This window comes from Choloepus didactylus, chromosome 4 (genome assembly GCF_015220235.1).
Source record: "Choloepus didactylus isolate mChoDid1 chromosome 4, mChoDid1.pri, whole genome shotgun sequence".
In the NCBI taxonomy this organism is placed as follows: Eukaryota; Metazoa; Chordata; class Mammalia; order Pilosa; family Megalonychidae; genus Choloepus; species Choloepus didactylus.
Window position 1 is genome coordinate 32474084 of NC_051310.1, and position 13212 is coordinate 32487295.

Sequence of the window (13212 nt, forward strand, 5' to 3'; positions counted from 1 at the left end):
AGGTTGTTCATATGTTTCCAGGAAATTGTCCATTTCTTCTACATTGTCCAGTTTGTTGCCATACAGTTGTTCATAATATCCTCTTATAATTTTTTTAATTTCTTCAGGATCTGCAGTTATGTTACCTTTTTCAGTCATTATTTTGTTTACATGGGTCTTCTCTCTTTTTGATTTTGTCAGTCTAGCTAGGGGCTTGTCAATCTTGTTGATCTTCTCAAAGAACCAACTTTTGGTGATATTTATCCTCTCTATTGTTTTTTTGTTCTCTATGTCATTTATTTCTGCTTTAATCCTTGTTATTTCTTTTCTTGTACTTGGTTTAGGATTGGTTTGCTGTTCATTTTCTAGCTTCTTCAGTTGATCCATTAGTTCTTTGATTTTGGCTCTTTCTTCCTTTTTAATATATGCGTTTAGTGCTATAAATTTCCCCCTTAGCACTGCTTTTGCTGCATCCCATAGGTTTTGGTATGTTGTGTTCTCATTTTCATTCGTCTCTATATATTTAGCAATTTCTCTTGCTATTTCTTCTTTAACCCACTGATTGTTTAGGAGTGTGTTGTTTAACCTCCAGGTATTTGTGAATTTTCTAAGTCTCTGATGGTTATTGACTTCTAATTGTATTCCATTGTGGTCAGAGAATGTGCTTTGAATAATTTCAATCTTTTTAAATTTATTGAGGCTTGTTTTATGTCCCAGCATATGATCTATTCTGGAGAAAGTTCCGTGAGCACTAGAAAAGTATGTGTATCCTGGTGATTTGGGATGTAATGTCCTGTATATGTCTGTTAAATCTAATTCATTTATCAGATTGTTTAGGTTTTCAACTTCCTTATTGGTCTTCTGTCTGGTTGATCTATCTATAGGAGAGAGTGATGTGTTGAAGTCTCCCACAATTATTGTGGAAACATCAATTGCTTCCTTTAGTTTTGCCAGTGTTTCTCTCATGTATTTTGTGGCACCTTGATTGGGTGCATAGACATTTACGATTGTTATTTCTTCTTGCTGAATTGCCCCTTTTATTAGTACGTAGTGGCCTTCTTTGTCTCTCAAAACATCCCTGCATTTGAAGTCTATTTTATCTGAGATTAATATTGCTACACCTGCTTTCTTTTGGCTGTAGCTTGCATGAAATATTTTTTTCCATCCTTTCACTTTCAGTTTCTTTGTGTCCCTGTGTCTAAGATGAGTCTCTTGTATGCAACATATTGATGGTTCATTTTTTTTGATCCATTCTGCTAATCTATATCTTTTAATTGGGGAGTTTAATCCATTTACATTCAACGTTATAACCGTGAAGGCATTTCTTGAATCGGCCATCTTATCCTTTGGTTTATGTTTGCCATATTTTTCCCTCTATTAATATCCTTTATTGTACCCATACCGAATCTCTTTAGTACTGAACCTTTCTCCAAGTCTCTCTGTCCTGTCTTTGTTTCTCTGTCTGTAGGGCTCCCTTTAGTATCTCCAGTAGGGCAGGTCTCTTGTTAGCAAATTCTCTCAGCATTTCTTTGTCTGTGAAAAATTTAAGCTCTCCCTCAAATTTGAAGGAGAGCTTTGCTGGATAAAGTATTCTTGGCTGGAAATTTTTCTCACTCAGAATTTTAAATATATCGTGCCACTGCCTTCTTGCCTCCATGGTGGCTGCTGAGTAGTCACTACTTATTCTTATGCTGTTTCCTTTGTATGTGGTGAATTGCTTTTCTCTTGCTGCTTTCAGAACTTGCTCCTTCTCTTCTGTGTTTGACAGTGTGATCAGTATATGTCTCGGAGTGGGTTTATTTGGATTTATTCTATTTGGAGTTCGCTGAGCATTTATGATTTGTGTATTTATGTTGTTTAGAAGATTTGGGAAGTTTTCCCCAACAATTTCTTTGAATACTCTTCCTAGACCTTTACCCTTTTCTTCCCCTTCTGGGACACCAATGAGTCTTATATTCGGACGTTTCATATTATCTATCATATCCCTGAGGTCCATTTCGATTTTTTCAATTTTTTTCCCCATTCTTTCTTTTATGCTTTCATTTTCCATTCTGTCATCTTCCAGGTCACTGATTCGTTGTTCAACTTCCTCTAGTCTTGTACTATGAGTGTCCAGAGTCTTTTTAATTTGGTCAACAGTTTCTTTAATTTCCATAAGATCATCCATTTTTTTTATTTAGTCTTGCAATGTCTTCTTTATGCTCTTCTAGAGTCTTCTTGATTTCCTTTATATCCCGTACTATGGTCTCATTGTTCATCTTTAGTTCTTTGAGTAGCTGCTCTAGGTGCTGTGTCTCTTCTGGTCTTTTGATTTGGGTGCTTGGGCTTGGGTTATCCATATCATCTGGTTTTTTCATATGCTTTATAATTTTCTGTTGTTTTTGGCCTCGTGGCATTTGCTGAACTTGATAGGGTTCTTTTAGGGTTTGTAGACCTATTTAAGTCCTTATCTCTAATTTATCAGATCTGCAGCTTCGTGGAGTACACTTTCTCTAACTAACCAGCAGGTGGCATCCACGAGCCACCTGTTCTCCACAAGCCAGTTCTCCCCTGCTTAGCCTTTTTGGTGAGTGGGGAAGTGAGTCTTGTGGGGCCCAATTGGTGTACCAAGCTTGCGTGTGTAGTTGGTGTTGCCTGCCCTGTATATGGGACGTGTTTCTGGGCAGTCGGGGAGGGGTGGTGGCCCTAACAATCAAATCTCCCTGATGATCCTAGAGTTTTAAAGCTGCTGCAATAGTCTAATCCTTCAGTTCAGTCCTGCCACAGTTTGTCTCTGCCACTGACCCACAAGTCCTTGGTATTGGTGTATGGCTCCTGAGACTTGCAAGTGGGCCCCTCTTCCAGGCCGTGCACCCCGGGTCCTCTGTTGAGGGATGACTGTGCTATGTCACAGGTGAGTGCCGTCCCCCCAGGGCAGTTCTGGGCTGCTGGGCTGTGTAGGGAGGCTCCCAGTCTGCTCAAATGGTGGCTGAGTGGGGCTTTGTTAATTCACACTGCTCCACCTTCCCAACTCTGGGACAATCAGCTGAGGTTGCAGGAAAGGCTAATGTCCACGCCCAGTTTTGTGGTGTGTGCCTGTTATTTGAAGCACTTCCGTCACACTGGGTTGTCTGGAGCAGTTCTGGGCTATGGGGCTGGCAATGGGCAGGAGTGTTTCCTGTCCACCAGGATGGTGGCTGTGAGCGGACACCCCCCTTTTCTTGGGAAGTTGTGGTGTTTAGTGAATTTTCTCAGCCACTGGATTATTGCCTTTTGTCTCAGAGCTCTCTTAGTTCTGCTCTTGACTTGACGTGCCCAAATTGAAAGTCTTTGAAGCTTTCTGTATTGGGCTTCTTAGAGTAATTGTTTTAGAAAAAGAAAAAAGGATTAAAAAAAAAAAAAAAAAAAAGGGCCCTCCTCAGAGATCTAATGGGTTATTGAAATGCTAATAGACAAAGCAACCAGGGCCATTAAGGAAAGGTCCACATGGCAGAGAGATCAGCTTTTCTTCGGGATTTGCATATGTGCCTCAAGGCCTGAGCTCCACCCTTCCCCTTTCTGTGTTCACCAGAACTCCAAAAATCCTCTGCTTTTATTTTGGAGTTTTTCGTGTTGTTTTTTTTTTTCTATGCCTGTCTCCTCTCTGCTGGGCTGGCTGCTCTCAGATTCTCTGGCGTCTGGTCTCAGTCTATCTATGGTTGGAGTTTGGATCAGTAGAATGAGTTTCCGATAAGGGCTGCCACTGCAGTTCTCCCTTCTCCTTCCCGGAGCTGACAGCCCCTCCTCCCACGGGACTGAGCCTGGCAGGGAGGGGCGCGGGTCCCCTGGCCGCAAAAACTTACAGATTTCGCTGATCTCAGCAGTTCGACATTTTCATGAGTGTTGTATGAAGTATGCCCAAAGATAGATTGCTCTGTGGTGTTCAGTCCACGCAGTTCCTGGCTTTCTACCTACTTTCCTGGAGGAGTAACTAAAACATACAGCTCACCAGTCTGCCATCTTGCCCCGCCTCCCTCTTGTTTACTCTTATATCCTCTGTAGTTTCCTGAGAAACAACTGCATAGGAAGTAATTTTTAGAGAATTTTTACTTCTGAAAGTGTTATTCTAACCTCATAGTTTATTAAACAAAGCTAGCTATAGAATTCTTTAGAATTCTCCCTCAGAATTTTGAAGGCATTGCTCCATTGTCTTTCAGCTTCCAGAGTTGCAGTTAGGGGTCCAGTGTCATTCCAGTTTTGGAACCTTTGTATAAAATCTGTTTGTTTTCTCTCAGGCTCTTTTGACCCCAGTATACTCAAATTTTATGATGTGCCATGATGTGGGTCTATTTTTTTAAAATTCAGTTTTATTGAGGTATAGTCACATCCATGGTGTACAATCAGCTGTTCACAGTACCATGATATAGTTGTGCATTCATCACCCCAATCTATTTTTGAACATTTTCCTTATACCAGAAAGAATCAGAATAAGAATAAAAAAAGAGCACCCAAATCACCCCCCCATCCCACTCTATTTTTCATTTAGTTTTTGTCCCCATTTTTCTACTCATCCATCCATACACTGGATAAAGGGAGTGCGAGCCACAAGGTTTTCACAATCACACTGTCACCAACGTGGGTCTATCTTAATTCACTCTGTTGGGCACTTGGTGGGCCTTTCCATTTTGTTTTTTTTACTTTAAAAAAAAATTGTGAACTATTACCCACATACAGAAAAATATATATCCCATAAATCCATAAATATAGATTGATTAATTGTCATGAAGCAAATGCCCAAGTAACTACCACCCATAAAAGAAAAAGAACATTCGGCGAGCTCTTTCAATCCAGATGTCAAGTTCTCCAATTTTCTTCAGTTATATCTTGGATCATTTCCTCCCCACCCTTGTTTTCTCTTTTTCTGGATGTTTTCATTAGTCACATATTGGACCTCATAGACTGATCCTCTGATTGTCTCTTTCTCTCTTCTATTAGTATCTATCTTTTCGTTCTCATTTTTGAGCAATTTCCTCAACTATATTGTTTTTGCTGTCATATTTTGGTAGCAAAATATTTTCATTTTTGCTGTCTTATTTTGAATTTCAAAGAATTTTTTTGGTCTTTGAATATTCCTTTTACTATATAGCATTGGTTGTCATTTCATTATGCAATATCATCTTATCCATTTGAGAATATAAATTACAGGTTTTTTAAACTTCTTTTCTGGATAGTCTGTTTCCTCCAAGTTGTTTTATGATCATTCATTTTGGTATTTGTTATGCATTTTAGATGCTCAAATATTTGGTGAACCTTGACTGCCTGCTCATATTTAAGATCCTGGGTACTAAAAAGCTGCTTGGAAACTTTGTGTTTGCTATTGTAGTCTTTACCACAGAGTAATGTGATTACCCTTTTCTTTGGGAAACTGCATATTGTTGTCTTTAAGTCTTTTCTCTTTGGTTTTTCAGACTTCTTTTATTCTCGTGCCTAGGAAAGATATACCTGGCTGTGAGCTTTTTGGCACCAAAGTTGGAAAGGCCTGGGGATGGAGGGGGGTGGGGGTGGAAGGGTAGGATGAGGGGGTCTTATTCAGTATATATATTTTAACTTAATTTCCCTCCTTTTCATTGTGATACCCCATGCCCTCAACAATGGCTATTTCCCCCTATCCAGAGACCCTCTGTTTAACCCTCTCCAGAGAATAAACCTATTGGGGAGAGGGAAGGTCAGTCTACTGACAGTGCAAAGTTGGGTAGGATACATAGGGTTCTCTCTCCTTTTTAAAATTTTCAGCCAGTCATCCTGTTTTTAACCTCATCTTACTCCTACTTCCAGAAATAATTACTACTACTACTTTCTGAATTTTTTTTTATAGGTTCTATGATATAAATAGAATGTATCTTAGCTTTTCCCTGTGCTGACTTAGGATTCAGCTTTCCCATGTTGGCTCAGAGTTATTACTTGCTGTGCCAGTTTGGATGTATTAAGTCCCCCAAAACACCACTATCTTTGATGCAATCTTGTGGGCGCAGGCATATTAGTGTTGATTAGGTTAGAATTCTTTGATTGAGTGTTTCCATGGAGATGTGACTCAGTCAACTGTGGGCGAGACATTTTATTGGATAATTTCCATGGAGGTGTTACCCCACCCATTCAGAGAGGGGTCTGAATTAAATCACTGGAGCCGTATAAAGAGTTCACAGACAGAAGGAGCTCAGAGCAACTGAGAGTGACATTTTGAAGAGTAACTGCAGCTAAGAGAGGACAAAACACCCCAAGAGCAACAGTTTGGAGAACGCCATTTTGAAATGCAACCTGGGAGCAAGCAAACACCAGCCACATGCCTTCCGAGCTAAAAGAGGTTTTCCGGATGCCAATGGCCACCCTCCAGTGAAGGTACCTGATTGTTGATGCCTTACCTTGGACACTTTATGGCCTTCAGACTGTAACTTTGAAAAAAAACAAAACAAACAAAAAAAGGCACCCAGGGTTCTTTTTTACTTTAATTGCTCTTTTTCACTTTATTTTTTATGCTTATTATTTTTGTGTGTGTGGTAATGAAAATGTCAAAAATTAATTTTGGTGATGAATGCACAACTATATAATGGTACTGTAAACAACTGAATGTACGTTTTGTTTTGTATGACTGCATGGTATGTGAATATATCTCAGTAAAATGAATAAAAAAAAAAGACTGAAACTTTGTAACCAAATAACCCCCCTTTATAAAAGTGGATCCATTTCTGGTATTTTGCATAATGGCAGCATTAGCAAACTGGAACACTTGCCTATATTCTTTCTAGCTTCCAAATTTGTTGCTCTTGTGTCCTCTCTTGTTCTCATTTTGTGTCCTTTGATATTTTTTTGAATTGTTTCATTTTACTTATTTTTCTATAGAAGGTGTGCTGGTTTGAATGTATTGTGTCCCCCAAATGCCATTATCTTTGTGGTCTTGTGGGACAGACGTTTTGGTGCTGGTTAGATTTGCTTGGAATGTGCCCCACCCAGCTGTGGGTGGTGACTTCAGTGGGATACTCCTATGGAGGTGTGACCCCACCCATTCTGGGTGGGCCTTGATCAGTGGAGCCATATAAAACATGCTGACTCAAAGAGACTGAATGGAGTGCAGCTGTGAGTGACGTTTTGAAGAAGAGCAAGCTTGCTAGAGAGGAATGTCCTGGGAGAAAGCCATTTTGAAACCAGAACTTTGGAGCAGACGCCAGCCACGTGCCTTCCCAGCTAACAGAGGTTTTCCAGACGCCATTTGCCATCCTCCAGTGAAGGTACCTGATTACTGATGTGTTACCTTGGACACTTTATGGCCTTAAGACTGTAACTGTATAGACAAATAAACCCCCTTTTTATAAAAGCCAGTCCATCTCTGGTGTTTTGCATTCCGCAGCATTAGCAAACTAGAACAGAAGGCTTTTAGTAGGAAAAGAAACCCTCTGTTAAGTGTGTTGAAAATATTTTCCCTCTTTATTCTTTCTCTTTGGTGTCTTCTGCTATCAGAAGATTCTAATTTGTATATAGTCAAAGTTGAATCACTTCTTTATGGCTTCTAGGTTTCAGGCCATACTTAAAAAGACCGTCTTCATCTCAAGATAGTCTCCTATATATTCTTCCTTTTTACTGAGATATATTCACACACCATACAATCTATCCAAAGTATAAAATCAGTGGCTCGCTGTATCATCACATACGTGTGCATTCATCACTATTTTAAAACATTTTCGTTACTCGAAAAAATAAAAAAGAAAAAAAGAAAAGAAAACCCAAAACATCCCATACCCCTTATCCCCCCCACCCCATTGTTGACCCCTAGTATTGATGCAGTACATGTTACTGTTGGTGAAAGAATATTAAGATATTACTGTGTGATAGGTACATTTTTTCCCATATACCACTCTATTAACTCCTTGTAATAGTGTCATACATTTGTTCTAGTTCTTGAAAGAACTAGAACTTCATTTTTATATTTGTACCCGTTACTCACAATCATCGTCCACCACAACATTCACTGTGTTTTTAGTCCCATGTTTTAATCTCTAGCTTTCCTTCTGGTGACATACATGACCCTAAACTTCCCCTGTCAACCACATTCACAAACAATTCAGCACTGCTAATTATATTCAAAATAACTTCTAACCGTTTCCAAACATTTAAATTCATCCTAGTTAATTCTGCACATATTAACAACCCCTCCCCATTCTCTAGCCTCATTCTATCTCCTAGTAACCTATATTATAGATTTTATGTCTATGAGTTTACATATTATAGTTAGTTCATATGAATATGATCCTACAATGTTTGTCCTTTTGTGTCTGATTTATTTCACATAATGTCCTCAAGGTTCATCCAGTTTGTCTTGTGCTTCAGGACTTCATTCTGTCTTACTGCTGAATAATATTCTATCGAATGTATATAACACATTTTGTTTATCCATTCATCAGTGATGAACTCTTGTGTTGTTTCCATTTTTGGCAATTCTGATTATGCTGCTATGAACATCTGTGTGCAGATGTCTGTTCACGTCTCTGTTTTCAGTTCTTCTAGGTATATACCAAGTAGCCAGATTGCCAGATCATATGGCAGTTCTATACTTAGCTTTTTGAAGAACCTCTAAAGTCTTCCAAAGTGGCTGCACCATTTTATGTTCCCACTAACCGTGAAGAGTGTTCCTATTTCTCCACATCCTCTCCAACTCTTGCAGTTTTCTGTTTTTTTTTTAAAATAGTGGCCACTCTAGTAGGTGTGAAATGATATCTCATTGCAGTTTTGATTTGGAGTTCCCTAATAGCTAGTGATGTTGAACATCTTTTCTTGTGCTTTTTAGCCATTTGTATATCTTCTTTGGAAAAATGTCTGTTCATGTCTTTTTCCTGTTTTCTTAATGGGTTAAAATTTGTTTATTCAACAATAGAACTTGTCTCGGATTTCAGCTGACTGGCACATTAGTCCCCTATCACTAATCATTTTTATCATGCACAAAATCTAAAATCTTTGGGTGGCATTTCTCATTTCTCTAGAAATCTTTTAAACTGCTTCCAGTTGCAGTAAGGCAAGGTTTTTATCTCTCATATCCACTCCATTGGAGGCACAAACATCCCTCAATTCTCTTATTTAAATTTGCAAACATGTACTATACAAATATAGAACTTAATGTTAACACTTATAAAAAAAGTATAATCTCTGTATACTCAAATAACCTAAGTTTAAAGATTTTTTCCATTAAAAATTATTTCTGTTATCTCTCCACAAAGAGTTATAAAGAATTCCAAAATATAAATTTTTACATATCTTGATTTACAAATAAGAATAAAATGTTACAGGTTACAATTTCTGAATAACATTGATAGGCGTTTATTGGAAGGAATTAGAACATCAGACTTTAAATAGTTTATATTTCAACCCCAATTAAGTTTTTGAAAAGCTATAAGTTTGTGGGCAGGCACAGGCCACTCAATAATTGATGTTGCCATAAAGATGAGATTAATCTGTTAGATGGAGATTTGCATGCTAGACTTGCCAGACCCTTCCATGCAACTGAGTGAAGTGGTTGTCTCTTAATTTTTGCTCTTTGTTTTAAATAAAATTAAATATACACATGGTAAAAATTGTAAGTAGTACAGAAAGGTCTAAAACAACAAGTAATTATCTTTATCTCCATTAACCAGCAAATTTGCTATCTTCAAAATCATTAAAACAGTCATACCAATAATTTATGAACTGAAGTCAACCTTGGAGTCTCTTATCTGAAAATAATTCTGAGGTCTTTGGAATTGTGTTGATCATTTCAAACATTATCTCTGTTGCAGAGGAAAACCTTGCAATCTTCAGTCTTTTTCTTTAAAAAAAAAAAAACAAAAAACAAAACAGCAAAGCGACATGGCAACATGCACAGGCTGCCAGGGACAGCTAAGTCCAGGCAGCGCTCAGACCCCATGGACCTGGTCATGGCTGTAGGGAGGGTCTCCGGTATCATCCTTAAAATTTTGCCAACATATTTACTAACAAGGCATTTTCACAAGGCAAGAAAAATTTCTCTTAATCAAAATTAAGTCATCTACTCCTGAAGATAATTATACAATAATGTAGATTACAAGGGGTGACAGTGTGATTGTGAAGACCTTGTGGATCACACCCCCTTTATCTAGTGTATGGATGAGTGGAGGAATGGGGATAAAAACTAAAGGACAAATGGGGTGGGATGGGGGGATGATTTGGGTGTTTTTTTTTCACTTTTATTTTTTATTCTTGTTCTGGTTCTTTCTGATGTAAGGAAAATGTTCAGAGATAGATTGTGGTGACGAACGCATAACTATGTTATCATACTGTGGACAGTGGATTGTATATCATGGATGATTGTATGGTGTGTGAATGTATTTCAATAAAACTGAATTTAATAAAAAAAAAAAAAATGAAGTCATCTACTCCTTATAATATGGAGAAGCTTAACTCTGTCCGAGTCTTGGGTCATCTGGTCATTACTTAACAGAAAAATATCTTTATTTAACATTGTACAAAAAGGCCTTAGCCATCATGTCCCAAGCATAAAGTTAAAAACAGGTCCAGCCTTTTCTAAAGAACAAAGGGCAGGCAAGACAACAAGGGACTAAGGATGGAGAAGGAAATTTCCTTCAGAGAAACTCCAGCTCCATAGATGAGAAGCTAGGTGTTTTTCCTCCAAAAAAAAAAAAAAAAACAAAAAACACTTGCTCTCTGGTGAGCAGGAAAGGCTTACAGAGACCCCGGCTGCAGGTGCTCGGCTGAGTTCCCTTCTTCAGTGCCTCGGATCCTCCTGGTCAGCTGCACATCCTTCGGGAAGAGTGACACGCAGCATGTAAAGAGAGGAGGTAGGCGTCCTCAAAGAGATGAAAAGTTTCTGCTGCCTCTTGTTGGGCCAACAGGGCCTGGGCTTGCCAATTAAGGTCCACACCGGGAGAGAATTTTGTACATATTTATCTTACCAGGAGGCTGGAGGGCCACTCCCTTATCAACAGATCTGTGCAGTTCTGAAGCTTTAGGATCTCCTTCAGAATCTGATGTCCCCACCGGCGACACTGACGGAAGGAAGGGTGTGAGGGGCGCCCCACTGCGGAGTGCCGGGGTCACACTGGCGGTGGGCTCGCAGGGGCTTCTGGCTTGCGGCTCCGCAGGCGCCTCCCCCTGGCAGGAGCGGAGGGATCCCGGCGCACACCCCCGCTCCAGGCGTCTGGGCCTCACCCCACCCCGCCTGCCGCCCGCAACCCGCTTACTCTTGGGGGGCGGAAGGCAGAGGGGGGAGTCTGAGGGAGGCACAGAGAGCACCCGGGAAGCGTGCTGGGGAGGACCCAGCAATTAGGAAACTTAGCCGGGAACCCGCGTTCTAACCGCCGACGCCACTGCCTTTACCGCTCGCATCGTTTTCCCCGTTTTTAATTGGGTTTCTGGTCTTGTTACTGAGTCGTAGGATCTCTTTATATATCCTGGATATTAAACCCTTATTGGATATGGGATATGTGGTTTCCAAATATTTTCTCCCATTGAGTAGGCTGCCTTCTCACCCTCTTGACAAAGTCCTTTGAAGCCCAAAAATAATCAGTTTTGAGAAGGTGCCATTTACCTTTTTTTTTCTTTCCTTGCTTGTGCTTTGGGTGTAAGGCCTAAGAAACCACCTCCTACAACAAGATCTTGAAGATGCTTCCCTATATTTAGTTCTAGTAATTTTATGGTCCTAGCTTTTTAAATATTTAGGTCTTTGATCCATTTTGAGTTATTTTTTGGATAAAGTGTAAGATACGGGTTCTCTTTCATTCTTTTGGATATGGATATCCAGTTCTCCGAGCACCATTTGTTGAAGAGACTTCGCTGTCGCAGCTGGGTGGTCCTGACATCCTTGTCAAAAATCAATGGATGGGGAATATGGCGGAGGGGTGAGGCCGCGGGCTTCTCTGTGAAGAAACTAGAGAGGGGCTGGAGGACGCCGGAGACCACGGTTTCCGGGTGTGAGAGGCCATAGAGGGACTCCTATAGTACATGGTGGGGACGTGGATGGAAAGAAGAGACTGCGCCTCGAGGGACGGGGTGAGTTTGTTGAGCCGGACCGCCTTCTGGGACCAGTAGCGGTGAGACAACTGCCAGGCAAGGGAGTGAACAGTGGCTGTCCACTCCAGTGCATTCACCGTAACAGTTAGCTGGGAAGATAATCCTCCACAGCCACATGGCCGGGAGCTCCTGTGAGGGAAATCAGTAGGCAGCGGACGAGTATTCACCGCGTTTACTTTCCCTTCATGGAAGTCCTGGGTGTGCATGGGTATTAAGCGAGAATAGGAGAGGGCACCACATGGAAGACCAGGAAACCCTCCTATACCCCAGAGGCTCACAGGCACATATAAGGCAGGGAGCAGAGCACGTCTGAGCTGGAGGGTGCCCTTGAGTGGATTCCCTACCAAATTGCACAGGGCCTACCTCACAACCGCAGGGCAGGCAGTCCCCAGTGCACAAGGAGAACTGGTGCACTGACTGGATTCCCACCCGGTTTGGACCCCACCCAGTGCACAGGTGTAGTTGGGGGAAAGCTGGATTGAGAGTAAGAGGTGGCTCAAGAGCACCATATGCTGGTAGGACAAGAAAAGTGCACTCCAGCAAGCTATAACTCTGCCAAATTATATATAAATGCTCAAATAACCCTGCATTTCCCCCAAATAATCTTAGTAAGCAAATGCCCCAAAGCCAATAGAAAATCATAAAGCACCTGAAAAAACAAGAAGATGTGGATAAGCCAAATGAACAAATTAAAAAGCCAGAAGAGACACAGAATTTGGAGCAATTAATTAAAGAAGTACACACAAATCTCCAAAACAACTTCAATGAGATGGCTAAAGACATGAAGGACATCAAGACGACTCTGGAAGAGCACAGAGAAGAATTTGAAAGAGTAAATTAAAAAATAGATCTTATGGAAATAAAAGATACTGTTGATCAAATTAAAAATATACTAGAAGCAAGGTAGAGGGAGAAACTAGGCAATTACTGTAGCAGGGTATGAAGAAGTGGTGGGAGGAAGGAGGAGGTGGCTGTGGAGGCAAGAAGCTGCAGTAACTGCCCTCTGGACTGTGGTGTGGCTTTGTGGGAAGGGCATTATTACTAACCCCCTTTTCAGGCAGCCCCTGGAGCATGGGGCTGACAGTGGCCGTGGGGCCGCCTCCCTGGGACCCCTGGCTCCAACCTGTTCCACAGGGCATACCTTAGCATGAAGCCCAATGTCAGGCCTGGTGTGCCAGTTAAGATATA

General features: G+C 40.7%; 2 protein-coding genes across 2 annotated transcripts in view; both read left to right on the forward strand.

The window, feature by feature from the left end:
• The window catches only part of LOC119531210 (NADP-dependent oxidoreductase domain-containing protein 1-like), a gene marked incomplete at its 5' end in the record, with an annotated part of 57507 nt that overhangs the window by 10851 nt on the left and 33444 nt on the right, over positions 1-13212 (forward strand). The gene's annotated exons all lie outside the window — the stretch shown is intronic.
• Positions 10690-13212, forward strand: part of TMED8 (transmembrane p24 trafficking protein family member 8) — a 109485-nt gene continuing 106962 nt past the window's right edge. Inside the window, exon 1 of the mRNA XM_037832196.1 lies at positions 10690-10793. The gene's annotated coding sequence lies outside the window, so the exon portion shown is untranslated. The remainder of the gene's footprint in view (positions 10794-13212) is intronic.